The sequence below is a fragment of the Colias philodice genome, chromosome 11 (genome assembly GCF_061535455.1).
Source record: "Colias philodice isolate Cphi_HAF_F1 chromosome 11, ilColPhil1 Martin Lab GWU primary, whole genome shotgun sequence".
Taxonomy (NCBI): domain Eukaryota; kingdom Metazoa; phylum Arthropoda; class Insecta; order Lepidoptera; family Pieridae; genus Colias; species Colias philodice.
This window is the reverse complement of record NC_143096.1, coordinates 4039402-4059905: the sequence shown is the minus strand read 5'-3', so window position 1 is coordinate 4059905 and position 20504 is coordinate 4039402. Positions and strand designations below refer to the sequence as shown.

The 20504-nt window shown below is 33.5% G+C and overlaps 1 protein-coding gene across 2 annotated transcripts in view; it reads left to right on the top strand.

Moving 5' to 3' along the window:
• sfl (N-deacetylase and N-sulfotransferase sfl) overlaps positions 1–20504 on the top strand; it is a 126552-nt gene that overhangs the window by 36285 nt on the left and 69763 nt on the right. The window contains exon 1 of one of the 2 annotated variants that reach the window (XM_089700633.1): positions 18733–18924. The exons of the other annotated variant lie outside the window; for it this stretch is intronic. The gene's annotated coding sequence lies outside the window, so the exon portion shown is untranslated. Of the gene's footprint in view, positions 1–18732; positions 18925–20504 lie in introns of those variants that run through there. 2 annotated transcript variants of the gene reach the window in all.

The following is a 20504-nucleotide window of genomic DNA, read 5'->3' as shown; positions in this document are numbered from 1 at the left end:
TTTTTTCAATCTGCTTGCTGAGGATTGAAAGTAAAATGAAAGAAATATTAAGAACTGAAAAAAAAAGATGCCAATTCCTAACAACAAGACGAAAGCTAATTATATTTTATAAATACGAGATATTTTAAAAGCCTTTGCATAGCCAGGAATGCAGTGTAAAATGGTCGAATGAATGTCGTCGAACGACACGTCGTGTCACCAAGAGAAACAGCCGAATTAAATTCCTCTTAGAAGCCACGCGCTGAGCTTAAAGGCGAATTTTACGACGAGTTGAACAACTTCCTGTCGTAAATAAAATATCCCAGTATGATGCGGTTAATGTGTCGTTTAGTTAGCCTTGATTCTATTATGTTATATATTTTTTGGATGGTGGTGACAATTATGTTTGATTTTATACCCATACTGAAATAATATCTGTATTTCCTGACATAATTATCAAAGACGTTTTCCTGATTTACTGCTAACGATAAATAAACTACTAAAATTGCATCATTAGAGCTTGCGAACCATCCGCCCAAAGTATAATAAAATTATAATAGACTGGGGTAGAAGCCTTTGAAAATAATGAAAAGATAAAAAAAATCGCAGTCGGATGAAATACATTAGAAAAGGAGGGGAATATGATAAAAATGTAAGGAAAAATAAATTACGGTCAATCCGAGTTCGGGAAGCGGGAGGGGGGAGCTTTTAAGAGAAAAAAATGGTTTCTCTCGATTTCCGACAAAACTACAAGTCCTATAGAAAAAAGTTCAATGGCAAAGTTGTAGGTAATTAAAAGTTCTACAACTTTTGTATTCACAATTTTTCACATAACCTAAAAATTTAGGTGAAAAATTCAAAAAACCAAGTTTTTGGTCTTTTATTTCTATCTACTTCAAAATTTATTTTTTTTCTACGAAATTTGGTGGAAACTTACTTTATTATGTCCCAAATACACTGTAATTTATTTGATTGAAAATATTTATTTTTTCGCCTTATTTTGAATGAATACCAAAAAAACAACCTAATTTTCAATCGAAAAGTCACCCGTCAAAATATCAGCTTTTTTCAAAAACTTGGGGTGCCTTTTATTCATTGAAATCTCTACTTTCATATGGTGTAAAAAAAAATAAACACAACCATAGTAAATGTTCTCAGGAAATGCATACAAACAGTGTGATAATGAGCTTTTACTAAATCAGGCACACTTCTTGAACTCTATATCTTATAACTCTATCTCTATATCTATTGTATCGGCTTTTCGGTAATATTTCAAAAGAAAAATAATTATCTGTTCTAAGTTTAATATTTTACAGCATATTCAAAAGCAAAATGATGTCGATAAAAACATTTCAGGTAGTTCGAGAAGTGTGCCTGATTTAGTAAAAGCTAATTTTCAGACTGTTTGTATGCATTTCCTGAGAACATTTACTATGGTGGTGTTTATTTTTTTTTACACCATATGAAAGTAGAGATTTCAATGAATAAAAGGCACCCCAAGTTTTTGAAAAAAGCTGATATTTTGACGGGTGACTTTTCGATTGAAAATTAGGTTGTTTTTTTGGTATTCATTCAAAATAAGGCGAAAAAAATAAATATTTTCAATCAAATAAATTACAGTGTATTTGGGACATAATAAAGTAAGTTTCCACCAAATTTCGTAGAAAAAAAAATAAATTTTGAAGTAGATAGAAATAAAAGACCAAAAACTTGGTTTTTTGAATTTTTCACCTAAATTTTTAGGTTATGTGAAAAAATTGTGAATACAAAAGTTGTAGAACTTTTAATTACCTACAACTTTGCCATTGAACTTTTTTCTATAGGACTTGTAGTTTTGTCGGAAATCGAGAGAAAACATTTTTTTCTCTTAAAAGCTCCCCCCTCCCGCTTCCCGAACTCGGATTGACCGTAATTTATTTTTCCTTACATTTTTATCATATTCCCCTCCTTTTCTAATGGGTTTCATCCGACTGCGATTTTTTTTTGTTTCAAAAATTATCTACTCTAGTCTATAATACCAATTTCGGTCCACAACTTTTGTGATAAACGCCGCCAGAACATAGAGTTAAGTTAAATACGAAAAGACCCTCATGCATGCACCGCCGCGGGCACCGACGGTTTTATACCTACACAAAAACGCCTAGTAAATAGAAGCCTTTGCGGTGTACACTGTACACCCCTTTCATATCGGGCGACCGTTGTTTCACCTCCACATTCATAAGACACCCCCCTGGACCCATTCTTGGCAAGCTTTCTTTTGTGACCGCCACAAATTGTGCGGGTGGGCTTTTAGATATGAACGCTATGTGTGTCCAACAGGTTGAGAGATTTGACGAAAGTAATAAAGTAATGATCGATGTTTCGATGTTATGTCTGATATCCAGTTTATGCCAAGTCCGATTTTGTCTTTGAAATGTAGCTTACTAAAAGCAACGAATAAAGCCAAAACTTACGTGTGAATTTACGTAGCAAAAACGTAAGCACCACGAGTGAGCTACGATTTTATAGTGCGTGATGATCGTGATATAAATACCCGAGTCTCTAACCGCTAATGCAAAACAAAATTTCCTTAAGAGCTTTAATAAATGGGTTTATATTAAAACGTTGAATAGCAAAGATAACTGAATTGTGAGGCATTCACGGTACTGATTCGCTATTTTGCGATTCAGCCTGCGTCCTCGAAAGGCCGACCCGGTTCTGCGACGTGGCCTCTTATCGGTAAAGATACGGAAGCTAAATACGTTATCAACAATTACGTTTGCTCCTGTTTCGTATGCAAATCACTTTGTTAAATATTGTTATGGACTTGATTCGATAGAGCGGTACGACTCTTGTTTTTGTATTTCAGGAATCATTATTGTGATATTGAATGAGAAACTGAAATATATAAGTTTCTACGTTCAACTATATCTACCAATTAGTAATCGTCAGAATTGAATTGGAGAGATGTATTTATTTTTTGTTATGATTATTGGTGATATATAAACATATTAGGTTTTTACACGTGTTATCGTAATAGATATAACTACTTTGATAATTATGTATTTCCCTTTGCTAAAAATGAAAGAAGTAAGATTAACTGAAATAATGAAAAATCTAAGTTTTTCCACCTTCACTTAAGACAAACAGTGTAGTCAAATTTGCATAGGGAATGAGGATTGTCATTTTCTTTGTACGGTAAGATGAAGATCTTTTGTTGTAAAACAAAATTTTCACTAGAATGCATTTGACTTAATAATTATTAATGCATTCTGAATTTTGTAATAGTGCACCTATTACAAAATTCAGAATCTCCAATCTTCAATCCTTTCAATGTCAATTTCTTAGATTGTATTATAAAATATCAGGTTCTGGCCATTTCACCAGAATATCTATGAAACACCCACATCCTGTACAGGTGCTCAAATCACTGTGTTAATTACCCATTGCCAACCAAAATCGGACCGCTCTCAGAGACGTGCGTGCGTATGACATTACTATTCAGAGGCAGCTCGATTACACGAGCCTTAACCCACTTGCCCTATACCTAAGTGCACATAATATACACGCTAGAGTAGGAATACATAACAGGGTACGAATGGAGTGTAATTGGCTTGCGTATGTGATTAAATTATTATTCCGCATAACTAATGAACTATAGGACGTCCTGAGCACCTTTCCTTTAACATCGATACATAACGATGGATGAAAGGTGGTAAAATAGCGTAGCATAAATCGTTTTAACAACAAAGTCAAGAAAGTACTTGATTGAGACACGAATAAACCGTTTGCAATACAGAAGCCACATGATTTCGGGCCTCCTAACCTTAGCGAATCCAATTTGCGGCCTCGACGTTGCGTCTCAGTAATAGGATTTCAGCATGCTCCAAAAAGGCTGTTTGCGCGTTACAATCTTACAGTGTATTTATTAACTTATGTCGCAGTGTAAACGTCTTTTCTTGTTTATTTTTCATTGGTAGAATCATTTTAAGACTTGTAATAAAATTGTACCAACTATTTAGAGGTGTTACTTTTAGGTATAAGATTTTATATTTCCTAAGTTTGACTATAAGATGTTTAAAACTGATAAACTCAAATTATAATAGGTACACTTGTATATAAGCATACAGAAAAAAGAGAACTGTTGTTAAATATTATCTTCTGACAGAATTCAGTTTCCTTAATGGATTTCAGTAAAATTGGGGTCACGCGTCAAAAACGCATATTTGCTCTTTCCCAACCCATTAAACCGTTCATCACATTTCTCTATATTCGAACGAAGTTTATGTTGATAATATTAACATGACGAAGATTTATTTCATCTTCTGTTTGGTGCAATTTCGTTCATTGAAAATTCATTTTATACGCAGAGTATATTCGCGTCACGTGATAATCCGTTTGTAAACGTGACAGCCGAGTGGGCAGCTCAATTTCAACCCCGTAATTAAGGAGGCACCTGCGTGAACAAGTCACTATACGTAATTGAAGCTTTCAACTTGGGTCGAGTTATGTCGACCTACTCGGAGAGTGCGGTTTGAAAAGCAAATTTCATTTCATGCAGATAATGTAAGATCTGCTGCGAAGCCACTCGAGCCGGAATCGATTTAATCAAGCCTGAAACTAGGCGTACATAAGACATTTACTAAGCGTGCAGATAGTAAAAAAGGTATGAGTTGTGCGAATGCAGAACATTATAATACGTGGCGACGCGGCAGCGCCGGCGTCTCAATCCCTTTGGAAAGCCGCCAACTCCACTATTTGTTTATTTTGTAACACTAATTCGTATAATGCCGAATCTCTGTGAATAAATGCCCTGAATATTTGCCCGCGAACTATTGCCTTTTCAATTGGATACTTTATCCCGCTATGCTGTTGATCTCCACGAGCTATGTCGGAAGTGAATGCATGTCTTCTAGCTACAGCCATGCATATTTATTAGCCGTTGTGTTAGCTGCAGCAATGTTACCAAGTACACAGTTTTATATATATATTCGAGCACTACATTGCGCAATGGTCATTTGCAATTTAGATCTTATCAGATTCTTATTTGCGCTTGTACCCACTTGTATTGAGGTTTATTTATAAATATTCGGTGCACGCTTGCATTCCACTGTTTATTCGCGTTATTTATTTTTACTATCTGCGTGCTGTTAAATATTGCTATCTCATGTTCTGTTTTTCTTTAAAGCTTATTTTGGTCTGGAGAACATTCTGGTGTTATTGAAATTCATTCCGAATTATCGCTCCGTTTAGGTCGTTATAATTTCTGTATTAATTCGTAATTGGGAATTAATTGAGTATGGTTAATGAGTAATTCGTGAAACTCCTTGTTTACATAGTACTAGGAAACATCTGGTTTTGATGAACTGAATACTTCGCATTCAGGTTGGCGGCACTTGAAATCGTGCCAGCTTATTTTAAGTGGCGCCGCCTGTTCAAGATTAGTGTCTATTGCCCATCGTCATAATATATTTTATGGATCACATTAAAATCAACAGATTGTTAAGTCACGCTTTGGTTAGCTAAATGCAGGTGTGAAGATTGTTTTGATTTTACGCAGCTCACTGAACCTGTACATATAAGCAGTTATTTTTTTAACAAAATCAGTCATCGGTCATCATAATATGTACTACGGAAATAGCATTCATAATTGCACATACCTCTTTAAGGCATAAAATCAATTAGTATACCGTTCCTCCACATATAATTACATAATTCAATTGTTTTGTTCACGACACACACGAGTGAAATGAATTTCTTCATTAGAACAATATTCCGATTTCACTTTCGCGACACGCGCTCTCGCCGACGCATGCATGGATGACCGTTATGTATTATTAAAGTACATATTTGCAATATATTTGAAAATTTGTCACGAACGTACGTACATAACAATTGTTGTTCTGTTATTAATGGAGTACGAGCACGTTATAAACATTTTATTAATCGTATTAAAGCAGATTATTGGACGCGAGTGTATTTTGTTTTTACATCATTAAAATATTATATCGAATATAAACCTGCTTTGTGTCAATAGTGATTAATGTGTTTTGTATTCCATTCAATATTTAATGAATAGGTATAAAAGCTACATAAACAAATTTTCATTATCCAATTGCCATCAGCTTGTAAAACTTTATTACTCCTAGCTTCATAAAATCTGTTTCTAACCTATTTAAATCTACATTGTTAAAAAACATTATTATTAAAAGCTACTTCAATAACATGAACATTAACAAGTTATGACAATTACGTTATCACAACTAAGCCGCGGCGACGATCAGAAGTGGGTTGTCCCCTTTGTAGTGCTCGCCGAGTCCCGCCGGAAATAAAGTTTGATTTAGTTTAGACATGGCAATCCGCTAGCTCGAACTGTAATAGATCTAATTATGCTACGTTTGTTTGGTGACAACGTAAGTATGGAGTGTTTTTGCATATGATAGCGCCGGTCGTGTTAGGTTATAGGAATTTTTATAGGAATAGAGATTGAGTGAGGAAGGAGTCTATTGCATTTAGGTTTATGCTGGCGTTGGCTAATCTCAATTGAGATTGGCTGTGGTTGAAATTCGGTCAGGAGAGTCTTTATTATATCATTATTATGGCAGTCGAATGCACTATTTTAGTTACAATTATGCATTATAAATGCGTACATATTACAATTGTCTTGACATGAATTCTTCATATTATATTTGATAATATCAAATTGAATAGGTACATGCCGTACCTACCTCGTTTATCATTTTTTCCTTTATAATTATTATACGAAATATTTCCACATTTTCTTGCTTATAATATTATTTTATATAAGTAATTGTACCTCACAATATTCCATTTCATACATATCGAGGATAAATAGGATCATGTTTATTTATTAACTGACCATAATTATTTATAAGGAAACTGAAGGGATAATTAGAAAAATGTCTTTGTGAACGAACACATTACAGATTTCATTATCCTCTGGCTATTCATTCTAGTCACATTACTTGTACTTTATATCCGAGGAAATTATCTTGATAAACAAAACTTACTTATAATATTTTTTTTGCGTAGGCTTTTAAATTGCAAAAAGTATTTTTTATACATTTTTAACAAGATTGAGTAATAAACAATGATGACATTTTAATTTTGCTATTGTAAATCTAATCGAGTTTTTCTTTGTTGAAATCACTGTCTCTACAAAAAAATGTAATACGCGTTGTACGTTTTATTACGGAACGCTTAGCGTCGTAACTTTATTCAACTCGAACAATGGTCTCAGAAACATTTAACTTTTCCATTCATGTCGCTCGAGGGCAAGTGATAAAATCTGACAAAATATCCCATTTTCCCCTTTTAATACATCTGCCAGCAAGTCTTAAAGTACGGTCCTGCCTCCAGCGGCCGTCAGCTGTTTGGAGTCTACGATCCGTGCACATTTATGAAAAAACTTTCGCCTACATAGATGCGACGTTGTCTACGCGAATGCAGAATTTGGTTTCGTGTACTATGGACACGTTTTCTTTTGTAAAGTTGATAAATGATTTTAACACGCTTTTATTAGATTCATCTGTATGTTTGTATGTAAACGACATGTTCGTATGTAACCGAATCCTTTCCCCGTATAAACAAACATATTAAATTCAAACTTTGTCTATTTATCAAGGATTGATGACGATACAATATTTTTTTTTTAACTTTATTAATTAATTTTTTTATTCTATTGTGGTTTGGTGTATAAACGCGCTTTTGTGACAACTTCTATACATAAAATATGCGACTAAGGTTCGTCTAATTCACAATAGATAGACGCCATCACTTCCTAAATGGGTTACCCATTAAGTTATGGTAAAATGTGAATAAACATTTTATTTATCTTCTGTTGTCTCTGTATTGAAAAACAAATTTATTATCAATAACTCGGCTGTATAGTCAATATAAATCACGGATAGCAATAGATTTACCTGAGCACAAGCTACTGTTGTTACTCTACAAATGTTATTCTTTAACGAGTAACGACCCAAGCGGTTTGTTAAAGAAATGTTATCAAAGCAGTACTCTTTCGTATTACAGCTGATTTTATTTGAAATATTATTTTCATAAATAGGTATTTCTAATTATGACTGGTTCATGTTTAAAGACTGTTTCACCAATTGTTTGGTTTTTATAACATTGACGATTACATGTATCTGTGCATTACACAATTGGCCAGTAATCTTCCACAACTAATGACATGACAATGAACTCTTTAAAACTAAGCAATACTATTGTATTATAAAATGTTAGCTCAAAACTAATTTCCCGCTATTACGCGATTATGAAGTCATCTATCTATAAACATTTTCAAGCGCGCGTCCTACAGCGAAACACCCATCACTGTAGTCTGTATCTCTATAGAAATTTCGCTCTTGTTTGTTTGTTTGTCATGACAGACTGAGCGCGAACTCGTTTATTCATAGCTTTGGACATAACACTTTATGTCACTTTATTGTTCAGATTCGGGAACTATTCACATTCTATTTCTACATACATTTTTGCTACGTAAATGATTGGACAATGGACATGGCGCGTACAATATACGAGTCGAATGTCCTTTATGAATATTAAAATATCGATTTGCTTGCAGTGTGTGTTTAACAGGCTATAATGCGATAATACTGAAATGTTGAAAATGAAAAGCCTTCAGATGTAAAAATACGATTTATTTTAGGCATAATCCATAGCAGCTCAAATGTAAACAAATAACAAATCAAAACGTTTTCCTCATGTATAATAAAAGTTGTAAACTTACTAACATATTATGTAGATATAGGGAAAATCGAGTCAATTGATACCTTATATTTAGAAATATAATTCATTTTTTACTTGAGAAAGAAATGTCTCAAAAGTATAGCGGATAACGAAATTTAGAATTACCATTGATAAAACTTATTTAGGAAAGTAAATAGCATACTTCTTGAAAGAATTGAACGGGACCATATTAAGGACCCATTGTACCTTATGGAAATTTTGAAATCCCAATGAAGTAGGGGTGGAGCTGTTAGTTTCATCATAAAAAGTTGATTGGGACCCATTTAGAGTGCGTATAGGACAAGGGTGCGAGTTGAGTGCGCGATGTACACACAAGGGTTGTTCACAAGTTGACACTCCATTTCGCTGCGTCATTACAATCGAAAGTTAATTACGCTGGTGTCAATTGATTTTAATACAATCGAACGCTCTGAAGTTTAATCATGTTTATATTGCAACTTTAAATCGATTCCATCAAGAAATATTTCAATGTGAATTTTCACTGCTACGTTGTAATTGCGAATTGCGGCGAATGGAGCGCGGATGAAGAGAGTTTAAATTGATTTAACAATTCACAAAACATGTACAGCGTTTTAACAATTCTTTGCGAAAGTAATAACGTTCGTAGATGAGATACTCAAGGGGATTTAGAAATTGTTTGTTTGCAATTAGAGTTGCGCGTCAAAAGTTCTGATGTGGTTTTCACCTTTGTGAGGGGAAAAGTTATGTTTGGCTTTGGCGCGAATAAAATCAAATGTTACGTCACGTAGCGGGCGACGAGGCTAATGTACGCGCGGTCTAAAATGCAAAACATTTAAGTAAATCAAAGTTCATAACTAGCTCAAACATTTGTATTCACGAAGCATGCAGCGCTGATTGGAGATAAACCATTGCTTTATACTCATTCTGTTAATTGAATTTTTGTAGAACACCAATTATTCAGAGCATGCGGTGAACACACTTCACACAGAACGTTTTTAAAACACGAAAAGCATTTGAGAATAAATAAAACTGCGTTTTTTGCTGTAATGAGTATCTATACATATAATAAAATCGTAGGAAAGTCAAAACTGTACATTGAATATTTTTTTAAAAGAATACATTATCCATGATCTATAATCGATATAGAAGCCAAAAACATAGTTTTTAGAATTTTTGTCTGTTTGTCTGTTTGTCGGTTTGTCTGTTTGTCTGTTTGTCTGTATGTTTGTCCAAGCTAATCTCGAAAAGTACTGCATAGATTGACTTCAAATTTTGCATGAATATTACTAACAGGTCGGGTGAGGCTTTTTTAAACATATTATCATGTTATCACCTCCGGGGGAGGAGCTGTGAACCTTTATTTTTCTTACGTATTCCGTATATTACGACACCGTTCAATCTAAAGACTCATGTTTAAATGTTGTTTTTGAGTAAGCCACGCTATTATCTAGCTTTACACTATAAAAACTACGTCATTTACGTAATTTTGGCAGAGAAACAATTTAATGAATCTTAGTAGTATAAAGACAAATTTAAAACAGCGCCATCTATGAAGTGTTATAAAAATCAAACACACGTTAACTATTGGAAATTAATAATAATCAAATGACGCATATATAATTAATGTTGTTTAACAATATCTAGATTGACACTATAAAAATTATGCCATTTAATTTAGTAACTTGGGAAGAGAAACATGTAAGTTGTATAATGTTAATTTTGAAACAGCGCCATCTATGAGATTTCGTAAAAATAAAATCAATTTACATGTTAACACTACTGAATACACTGTTGAAAATTAATAATTTAAATATAATCATGTTATTTATTTAACTCTTTAACCCATATCTTCCCTTCCCTATAAGGTATATTTCGTGTAAAAAATAAATATACTACATTTTTTAAAGTGAGGGTAGATGTTTATTATTTTAAGTAAAACCATGGTAAAACTAGACACCATTATCTACAGTTAATCTAATATTGATTGTGTTCATTAGTTACAATTTTAAAAATCTTCGTGTTTTATAAATTTACTAGCTTACCGTACGCGGCTTCGTCCGCTTAGTCTAAAACCTAATAAGTTATATACTAAAACCTTCCTCTTGAATCAGTCTATCTATTAAAAAAACCGCATCAAAATCTGTTGCGTAGTTTTAAAGATTTAAGCATACAAAGGGACATAGGGACAGAGAAAGCGATTTTTTTTATACTATGTAAAGCAATTGAATGCCATAAAACCATAAATATCAAATCCAATCTTTGTGTTTTGTGAATTTTCACCATCATGCGTTCCCACAAAAGGTAAGTAGTTACTGATAGGTATTTATTTTTTATAATGATAGCAATTCATGTTTTTTGTTGGTATTACACTTTAAGAATGAAATAATAAAATGAAGAATTCTTTTATATATATATGACTTCTACAAGATTTTGAGGTGCATTGGGAATAGTAGTGTTTGATAAAATTTTATTTGTAAGTAGCGTTTTTTATAGATTTACAATTAACTTTTTAATTTTTTTATTTACAGATTTAATGCTCATAAAATTATATCGCCTTTGGAAGACGATTTCTGCTGACAATTTTACAACACCACTTGAAAATTGATGATTTGATGATAAAGATAGTGGCAGCGAAGATTAAGTGGAAATTAGTAATCATCCGCTTCGTCAATTTTTGACTGAAGTTAATGTCCAACTTCCAATGGTTCAATCATTGGAAGTATCTCGGGAAATTTTGGAGGATATTTTTCAGGAAGGAGAGGAGGGGCAGCCAACCACATATCAAACTACTACGTTGTAGTACCGAAAAAAATGTTATTGCCAAATGAAACGTAAATTTTGCACTCACAACTGTACAAGTAATGTTTTTTTAATATTTATCGTTATGGCTATCGAGGTACCTGCGACCGTACTGGGATCAGAGTACATGATATACAGTTCATCATCCAGGATTGCTAAGAGCATTTTCACACTGAAAAAGATGTTTTCTTTGAATCGTAGTTGCTTCATTTGTTTATTTTTAATCATTTTACATAAATGTTTTATATTTTATAAATATATCATTTTCATTTTTTATAAATAAAATGGATTGCCGTCCTGAAATTATAAAAAAATAATGTATACTTTTGCCAAATATATATATAAGCTCAAGCTCATTTTTAGATAAAAATAACAAAAACAACTTATTTATTAAAGTTTAGTAGATAAAATAAATTATGTAACGATTTTATAAGAAAACACAGTATATTTATTAGGCGACGGTGATCGAAAAAGATATTCATCAGCTCAATAAAATTGAATAGTATAATGTTAGTTATTCTTTAGATTCACAATTGTAATGAGAATTTCCGCATTCAAGTTGTATCGTAGTTTAGATATATATAACATAGTTTTGACACATTAAAGTTCCAACAAAACCCTCAAATTTTTGAGCAGAGTTGAGCAAGATAATTTGAAAAATATGCCGTGTTAAGTATTATAGAAAAGGTTAGTTCGTTGGTAATTATTATTTCTTCGTCATTTACATGTTGTTAGTAAAAATAAACTTTGACTAACAATCAAAGTAGTCCAAGTATATTTTAATTAATACATACTACTTAATACTAACTATTATACTTATGTTCAGTATTTTCCTATCTGTATTATTATTGCTTGGTAATTAATATTATATTTTCATGTCGTATACCCATTTATAAACATAAGTTTGATGTGTAATTAGCTGGATTTATTTTTACACACTCACAGTATATTTTATGTTAAAATAGTGTTAATAGTGTAAATCATAATATTTAATCACAATTAAAAATATTTCCTTTTTTCTGATAGTGTTGGCATTGAATTAAACCGCGTTGTCGTTTCGTTCACAAAAAGTGATGTTATGAGAACCATATTCGGTCCTCATATCATCAAAAATCTGTGCGAAAACAATAAACACGTGCACGGCCCTCACGGCAGGGGGCGGTCTGACGCGAAGTGGGGACAGCGACCAGCGTTGTCACTGTATCGCTCTTGCCACGCTGTTCAACAGACTTATTCGATAGTTCAGTTTTATTTTAAGACCGCTGTGACAACCAACCCGTGAGACAACCAAACCCGGTCTCCCCTAATATCCCGAGAGACCGAAACCTTTACTGAGAGGGTATGACGTCTCACAGCTGATCGCAAACGGCATATTGTACTATCCCGTGAGACCGAAACCCTCACTGAGAGGGAATTACGTCTCAATACTGATCACAACAGTCATATTTTATCTCGAGAATCTGAAACTTTACTCAATATGAAGACCGTTTGACAAATGATATAGGGTGCATCATAATATTATGCGATCTCTTGAAGATGAACATGAACATAAGCAATGGCTAGAGTAGGGACGCGAATATTACAATTATTTGAGACAAGAACGATTAATAAGTTTTTTTAATGAAAGATTAAGAATAATTGAAACTATTCGGTCTCTGGAAACGGACGAATAGCGAGAGGCCCGTCTTACTGCAGACAGATTTCGTCATAGTCTTAATAACTTAAAGGTAAACAATCTACGAATTCGGTGGTGTGGTCCGACAAAATATAAAAGTGGGTTTGCTTATAACCTCACAATTTATTACAGATCATCTTCTGTATAGGCGATATTAATGTAATATGTTCTTTTGTAATGCTTTAAAGTGGAGTAAGGAGTCGGCTTTCGTTTGATACACCGGAACCTTTGAAATCACTACTTTTAGAGGAACATACTGTGCAATCTAAACTGTTATTAGACAATATTCGCTCTTATAGTAGTGCGTTTCAAATGATCAAAGATGCGCAACAATTATCAGAGGGTTCTTTCATGCTTACTTTTAAGATACAAGGTCAAGTTTATTTGATAGGATCCCTTTTGCCTGAACAACCCTTTGGCCAACCTAAGTTTGTTAAATATATTTTGTATTCGACTACAACGAATAGTAAAATACAAGAAATCAATATTTCTCAAATTTAAAACTGAACTCATTTCACAATTTTAGAACAGGTTAATTATTCGTATGTATGCAGTTTTAAATCGACATTAGAAGCTTTTCCTCAAGATGGTGATATCGGCACTCAGGAACTCCCTGGACGTGTTTTAACGCCTAGGCCACAGTATTACAATTTTTCTTACAGTAGAGCAACTTATTTTCGCATAGCAACGGAGGGGAACTCGCGGGGGTCAAGTGACGCGGGCCACGTACCACAAACATGCTTAGTTTGTGGTACCGAGCGCGAAAGAAAGTCATCGTGTTTTTAGTAAAGTTACTATGTAAACTAACGTAATTTAATACTTAGGTACATATCGTATAATGGTGCGCTCAAACTGTTAATCTACATTTAATTTAGATTATTATTTGAAATACTCAGTAATGTAGAATTTAAATCACATTCATTCATGTTTTCTTCAGATTTTAAGATTTTCTTATCAGAGTGTTCAATTTTAATGTAGTTAAACTTTATAAGAGACAATAATTAAGAACATTCAAAAATAAAGTGTCACGTATTTTTTTTAAACGACGAATGACGAAAAACGACGTTATCGCGGACGAAGTCGCGGGCAACAGCTAGTTTATACATAATAGGTTACGTTTCACTTGAATTGTGGCAAATAAGATTATTTTTTTCTTTTTGCTATCAATTATTGTAGTATATATTTTAACAAGCATTAATTATTGTTTCTTAATTAAGTAAATCCTTAAAATATTTATTGATCGCCTTACTTCATTCTGATATTGCAACGAGAATGGCTGCGGTTTTAATTAATGAATTTTAAAAATCGTAACGAAAATAAAACTTGTATGAATTAAACGTTGTAAGTATTGAATGAATCTTCAATCATCGTCGAGACAGGTACATTTAAAAAAAATGTCTAGTTTTAAATTCGAAGTAAGAAAATATTTTTTTTTCGTTCTACGAACATGGAGTCGCATTGATTAAAGAAACTTTCTAAGAAATATACAAGTCCTAAATATACACGCGTTTAGCGGGGGTTAAGTTTTCTTATACAAACAAGCTTTGCTAGCATATTATAAAAGTTAATAAGTAACTATTTTGTTGTCTGCTCTCATTCTTCGCGACCGAATGAATGCTCCGCTACTTTTATGAAAAAAGTTTATGTTGTTGCACTTGTGCTACTCCTGCCTTTCTCCAATAAAACTTAGTTCTGTACGAATAATAATAACATTGTTATAATTAACTGGATTTTATATCTATTCAGAATAATTTCAAGAGGATGGGAAAGAATGATATAGCTATGTAATTGGTTTTATTGAAGTAAGCCAGCGGATTTGTATGGTGGACTCCATGGACCATATTCCATCGCAGTCAGTAACAGCTTCTTCTTTAATATCTTTGTGAGTGGCTACAATCACTATTTTACTTAACCAGTTTGCATTAGATATATTCGACTTCAGCTGTAGGTACTACCTACCTATATAAAGGAAAGGTTATGCTAGAAAATGTCAGCTAAACAATGCAACTAATGCAATAATGAAAATGTAATACTGCCGTGGCACGGCAAAAGTCGAATTTGAAATATTTTGCAGTTTCGCTAAAAGTATTTCGTTGGTATAAAGTTTGTTCAGATTTATAGGCACAAGCCTCCCCACCGCGGAATTCCCGCGTTTTTTAATATTTCCCTTGGGAACTTTTTGGAAGTCGAGCGCCTGTTATCGGTTTATGCCAGTTTTAATGTGACAAATTTATACTCGTAGGAGTTGGTTAATTATACACTGAAGTGAGTAATTTAATTCCACATTTTATCGTTAATTAGCGAATCTTGTTAGATACTTTTAATGTGTGCACTTACTGATGCCGAGTTTATTGAAGCTGTATTCATAACATATGAGCACCATACGTACTTTTTACATAATTGAAAAATATTTTTCATTAAAAAAGATACGATTCGAAGTATTAATTAGCAGAGTTGCGGTTACAGATATTTTTAATCGATCTTTTGAAAAGAAACCGTACGCATCATAGTTTACGAGAGGAAAAAAATGTAAGGTATTTTCAGTGATTTTATAAAATAAGATAGGTAAAATGTTTCCGAAGTAAATTTTAAACTGAACGAATAATTGCTGTGGATTTTCAGTATACTTATAATTTTGTTCATATTACGATAGGTATAGGTGCTATAGTATATGTACCTACATATTTATAAAAATACCGAAATATGTTTACGATTTTATTATGATTGTACATATCGATTATTAACTAGATTATATTATTACTAGCTGCTGGCGCCGGCTTCCGCCCCTGTTGGCCAAAAAAATAGCTGTCACTCGAAATAGGTAAATTAGTGAATTTAGAAATGTCTTATATCTGTAGATGGTGTTATTAAAATGATTATATTCAAAGTAATACCTGTATTCTAACCTCAAAAACACATCATATATTGAAAGAGCTGCGTTGAATAATAATGTGTCACTTGTGTCCGTTGAAAATAAGATAGATAGTCCGTGAACAATCGAGAAGTCTGAAGCTTATTCAACCGTTGATTTATGTAAAGAATCAACAGGAAAGACGATTTGAATAGCACCTTCGCTGTGTGTCAACGTGAAAGCTTTTCATAAACGAACTGACTTCAATACTGTAAACTGTAAAAGGTGACTAAAAGCTTCCTGAACTTAACACTTTGCCGAATTCTAATACGTGCATATTAAAAAGTCGCTTTATGCGCAGCGTACACGTCTTTAATTAAGGCTCTCTCCTTTCGTAATATTAATATGAGGAATTTTTGAATAAGTATTCAACCAGTCGGTATAATTAATACCGCTTTATACGAAACATTAAATAAATGCCCCATAAAAATAATTTACATAAAGCGGCCATTTATTTTCGCTACCTAATTCAGTAATTAGAGTATCTTTGCATTTGATTACTTTTAACCGCTCATTAAGTCAATCACACTAGCGCTAGCCGCTAGCTCATAGAACGTGCGTTCACAAAAAGTGTTCGAATGGAAAATGTCTAGTTATCGTCGAACACGCATGTTGTATAGCAGTGGAATAGTGATGGATTGCGTGCGTGACGCCCGTATCTGCTGACTGATGAGTCGGTTAGCGTGAACACGATCGCATGATCTGCTCCACGGGCATGCGATCGATTTTATCGGTACTTCGAAAGGAAAAGTAGACGAATTATTAAATATTCACATTTTTGCGCCGGTGTCAACGAGCTGTAACGTTATGCTACGCTTTTAGAATGTCATGTACAATAGAGAACACAAAGGTTGCCAATACGCACTATATACCTACTCCTATGTACCTAACCCTCTAAAACACCGGGGTTTCGAACGGTCTATACATTTGATGAATCGATGAACGTTTTCAATCTCTCAATCAGCTCTGTATACTCGTAAATGGTTAAGTGTCGTGTTAGTATTCATGTAGCGTTGACTTTCCTTCGTATATGTGTAAGAAAAGTTAATACTTTTCGCACGATTTGTCACACAAATGTGCGTGTACCTAACCATTAATAAAAAGGAATGAAATCCAGAGCAAGACAAAGGAGCGAGCATCAATATTTATTGGTGTGCTTAGCATTAATCAGGTGGGATCGCGCGCTGTATCGGAACAACGGATGTCGGCGTTCACGGATAGATGGACTGTCGCGGTTCAGAGAGTTTCGCCTCACTCAAAGATTTTTGATCGTAGCGGATGCGTAGCGCCCGCCCAAGCCTTGCTTCCTACGATTTTCCCGCGCGCTGATAACCGCTCGTAGCGGTTTTCAGTTTGCACTGTGACGCGACGGTGAGCGGTTGTGTCGCGCGCTCCTATCTCCCCAGCGCACAGTATTTTTTTTACCCTTCTTTTGCGACAGCCTAATTTTATTGAATGATCGTATGGATATATACATGACAAACTCAAGAGTAAAACTCCCATGAAGCTCACTATCATAGTTTTCGAAAAAATGCAATCTGAATAAAAAGTACCGGTTTTTTATATAATTCAATTTTTATTTTTTATTAATTTTTCTATCATTATAACACATTTTTTTGCATTGCGAGCGTCAAGGCTAGCCATAGGGCCAATTTTCGAACCATTCGGGGAAGAGCTGTAACTTCGCAATTTCGAGATAATCGCATAAATAACAAAATTTCATTTCTTTTTTTGTGACTGAACTCTTAAGAGTAAGCGGATTATTTTTACTTTAAAACATAGTTATATGTATGGACTACTTCCACAAAATATACCGATCGCGAAAAGAGCGGGACTCCGGAGATATTAATTTCTGAAGAAATACCGATTCCTTAACGATTTTTTTGTATAAAATCCTAAATCACACTTTATCAATATCTTTATTTCATACTTTCATATAAAGGTAAGTAGGTACCCCAATTACTATTTTTTATTTATTTATTTATTCTTTTTGTTTATAACTTTTTATTTTTTATTTTACGGTAAAAAGTAATATAGGTAAAGTTATACAATTCAATTTACTAACAATAATGTCTCATCAAATTTTCTATAGTATTCCGTCATCTGAGAAACGCAACTCTTTATGTAAGTTCAATTTATATTGTGGATTTTATAAAAAAAAATCGTTAAAGTACCGGTATTTTTTCAGAAATTAATATCTCCGGAGTCCCGCTCTTTTCGCGATTGGTTTTTTTTGTGGAAGTAGTCCATACATATAACTATGTTTTAAAGTAAAAATAATCCGCTTACTCTTAAGAGTTCAGTCACAAAAAAAGAAATGAAATTTTGTTATTTATGCGATTATCTCGAAATTGCGAAGTCACAGCTCTTCCCCGAATGGTTCGAAAATTGGCCCTATGGCTAGCCTTGACGCTCGCAATGCAAAAAAATGTGTTATAATGATAGAAAAATTAATAAAAAATAAAAATTGAATTATATAAAAAACCGGTACTTTTTATTCAGATTGCATTTTTTCGAAAACTATGATAGTGAGCTTCATGGGAGTTTTACTTTTGAGTTTGTCATGTATATATCCATACGATCATTCAATAAAATTAGGCTGTCGCAAAAGAAGGGTAAAAAAAATACTGTGCAGCGCCACGCGTTCGTAATGTGTGACAATAAATGTTGCTTCCTCTTTTAATAGCTGCCGTTTTGTAAACATTATACATAACACTATCTATAATTGTGTATTGTTATAGTACATAAGTTTTTGGATATAAATATTTGAACTTTACTACGTGAAAGCAATTTCAACAAGTGCCCAAGAAAGTCAATAATATTGGATGGGGTAAGATTTTTTAATCAAGTTCGATTAATGACGACTATATAAAAACCATTGAGTTCATTATAAATTCATATTCATTACTGGCATTTAAATTGCTTTCCAGATAAATTGCCTCTGAAATACCTACCTGTACATATACGGCATTTAATTAATATGATATTTTATTGCATTCTTTAAACATTGAAGTTTAAATTATTTTTCAGTACTATATATAGGTATTTAAATTTTAATTATTTGTTTTCCGGTTAATAAAAGGTTCCCTTTTAACACCCTAAACAATTTGTAACTCATGACACAATTCAATATATAATTCATGGCATGATACAAACATAGAACGAATAATAAAATATCAACGCTTGCCGCATAAAATATTATAACATATGTCCAGCGCAAACACAGTTAAACAGAAAAATGTAAAACAACTGTTGACCTCGTGGTGAACCATTTTTATTATTACAGTTACATGAAAGCCGTCCTACATTTATTGATAAAGAAAACATTGTCCGATAGTAGAGCTGGATTGAAATGATTTTAGCACAATACAACGTCCATTTCAGATTTACTATTGTGCTTTAGCTCGCTTTTCTCCAGCTAACAAATGATGAAAGCCTCACTTCACGCCGATTGCAATGTTAAGATGCTTAATACTTTCTGTTGCGGTCTTTGCTCCGTGACTTTTTGCACGAGGAGCTGTTTGTACCGCGCTAATGTAGTTTTGACGAGCCCTTTCGGTAATACAAACGTTCATGTAAAATATTATACAGTAATCTTATGATTATTCCAATTTTATACATTGTTATAAATTAATTTGTATATTGAAATGCTGTAGTGGATTGTATTCTCGTTCGTATTTTTGAGTGTACCCTCCAAGTATCGCGATGATATACGTAACGTTTTCATATTGTAATGCAGATTTACCAAATATCTGGTTCATCGCACTACGTGCAATGGAACGCAAGTAGGAGTCGTAGGAAGGGTGGGTATTCTCGGTTCTTTATTCACTTTCTGCGACATGTTTTTAAATAATTTAATGTAGCTAGAAAATAAGTCAAAGTAAATTAGGACACACACACTTCTCAATCATCTTTATTCAAACAGATCGATAAAATAACCGAAGAAAGCTACGGTTAGATAATGCGCGGCTCTCTCACCTTAACTCAACAGAAATCGTTCAGCGGAACGTATGCTGGAATACAGGTACCCCGCCACCGGGGAATACTTGATGCACCTTCGTTATCGCGTCGTAGATTCGAAACGGGGCCTCGAACTGACGCTAATACATCTCGAGTTTCGCGTACAAAACTTGCTTTCGATCCGTACTCTTTCAAACTAGGATAAACTCGGAGCGCACCGTGAAAATGATAAAAAAATATCGTAGGTAGAACAAAGATTGCCTTAGCGTAATGAAATTTAACGGGTTGTTCGTGCGCGCGAATCGTTTGCATAATAAAATAAAAAAAAGATTACAACCGTAATACGGTATGTATGCGGAAATGTTAATGTGTGATGTACATTGTACGATCTGGGCCTCGGATTTCGTTTTACTAGATTTTGCACGTGATTTTATCCGCTGATTATTAAGA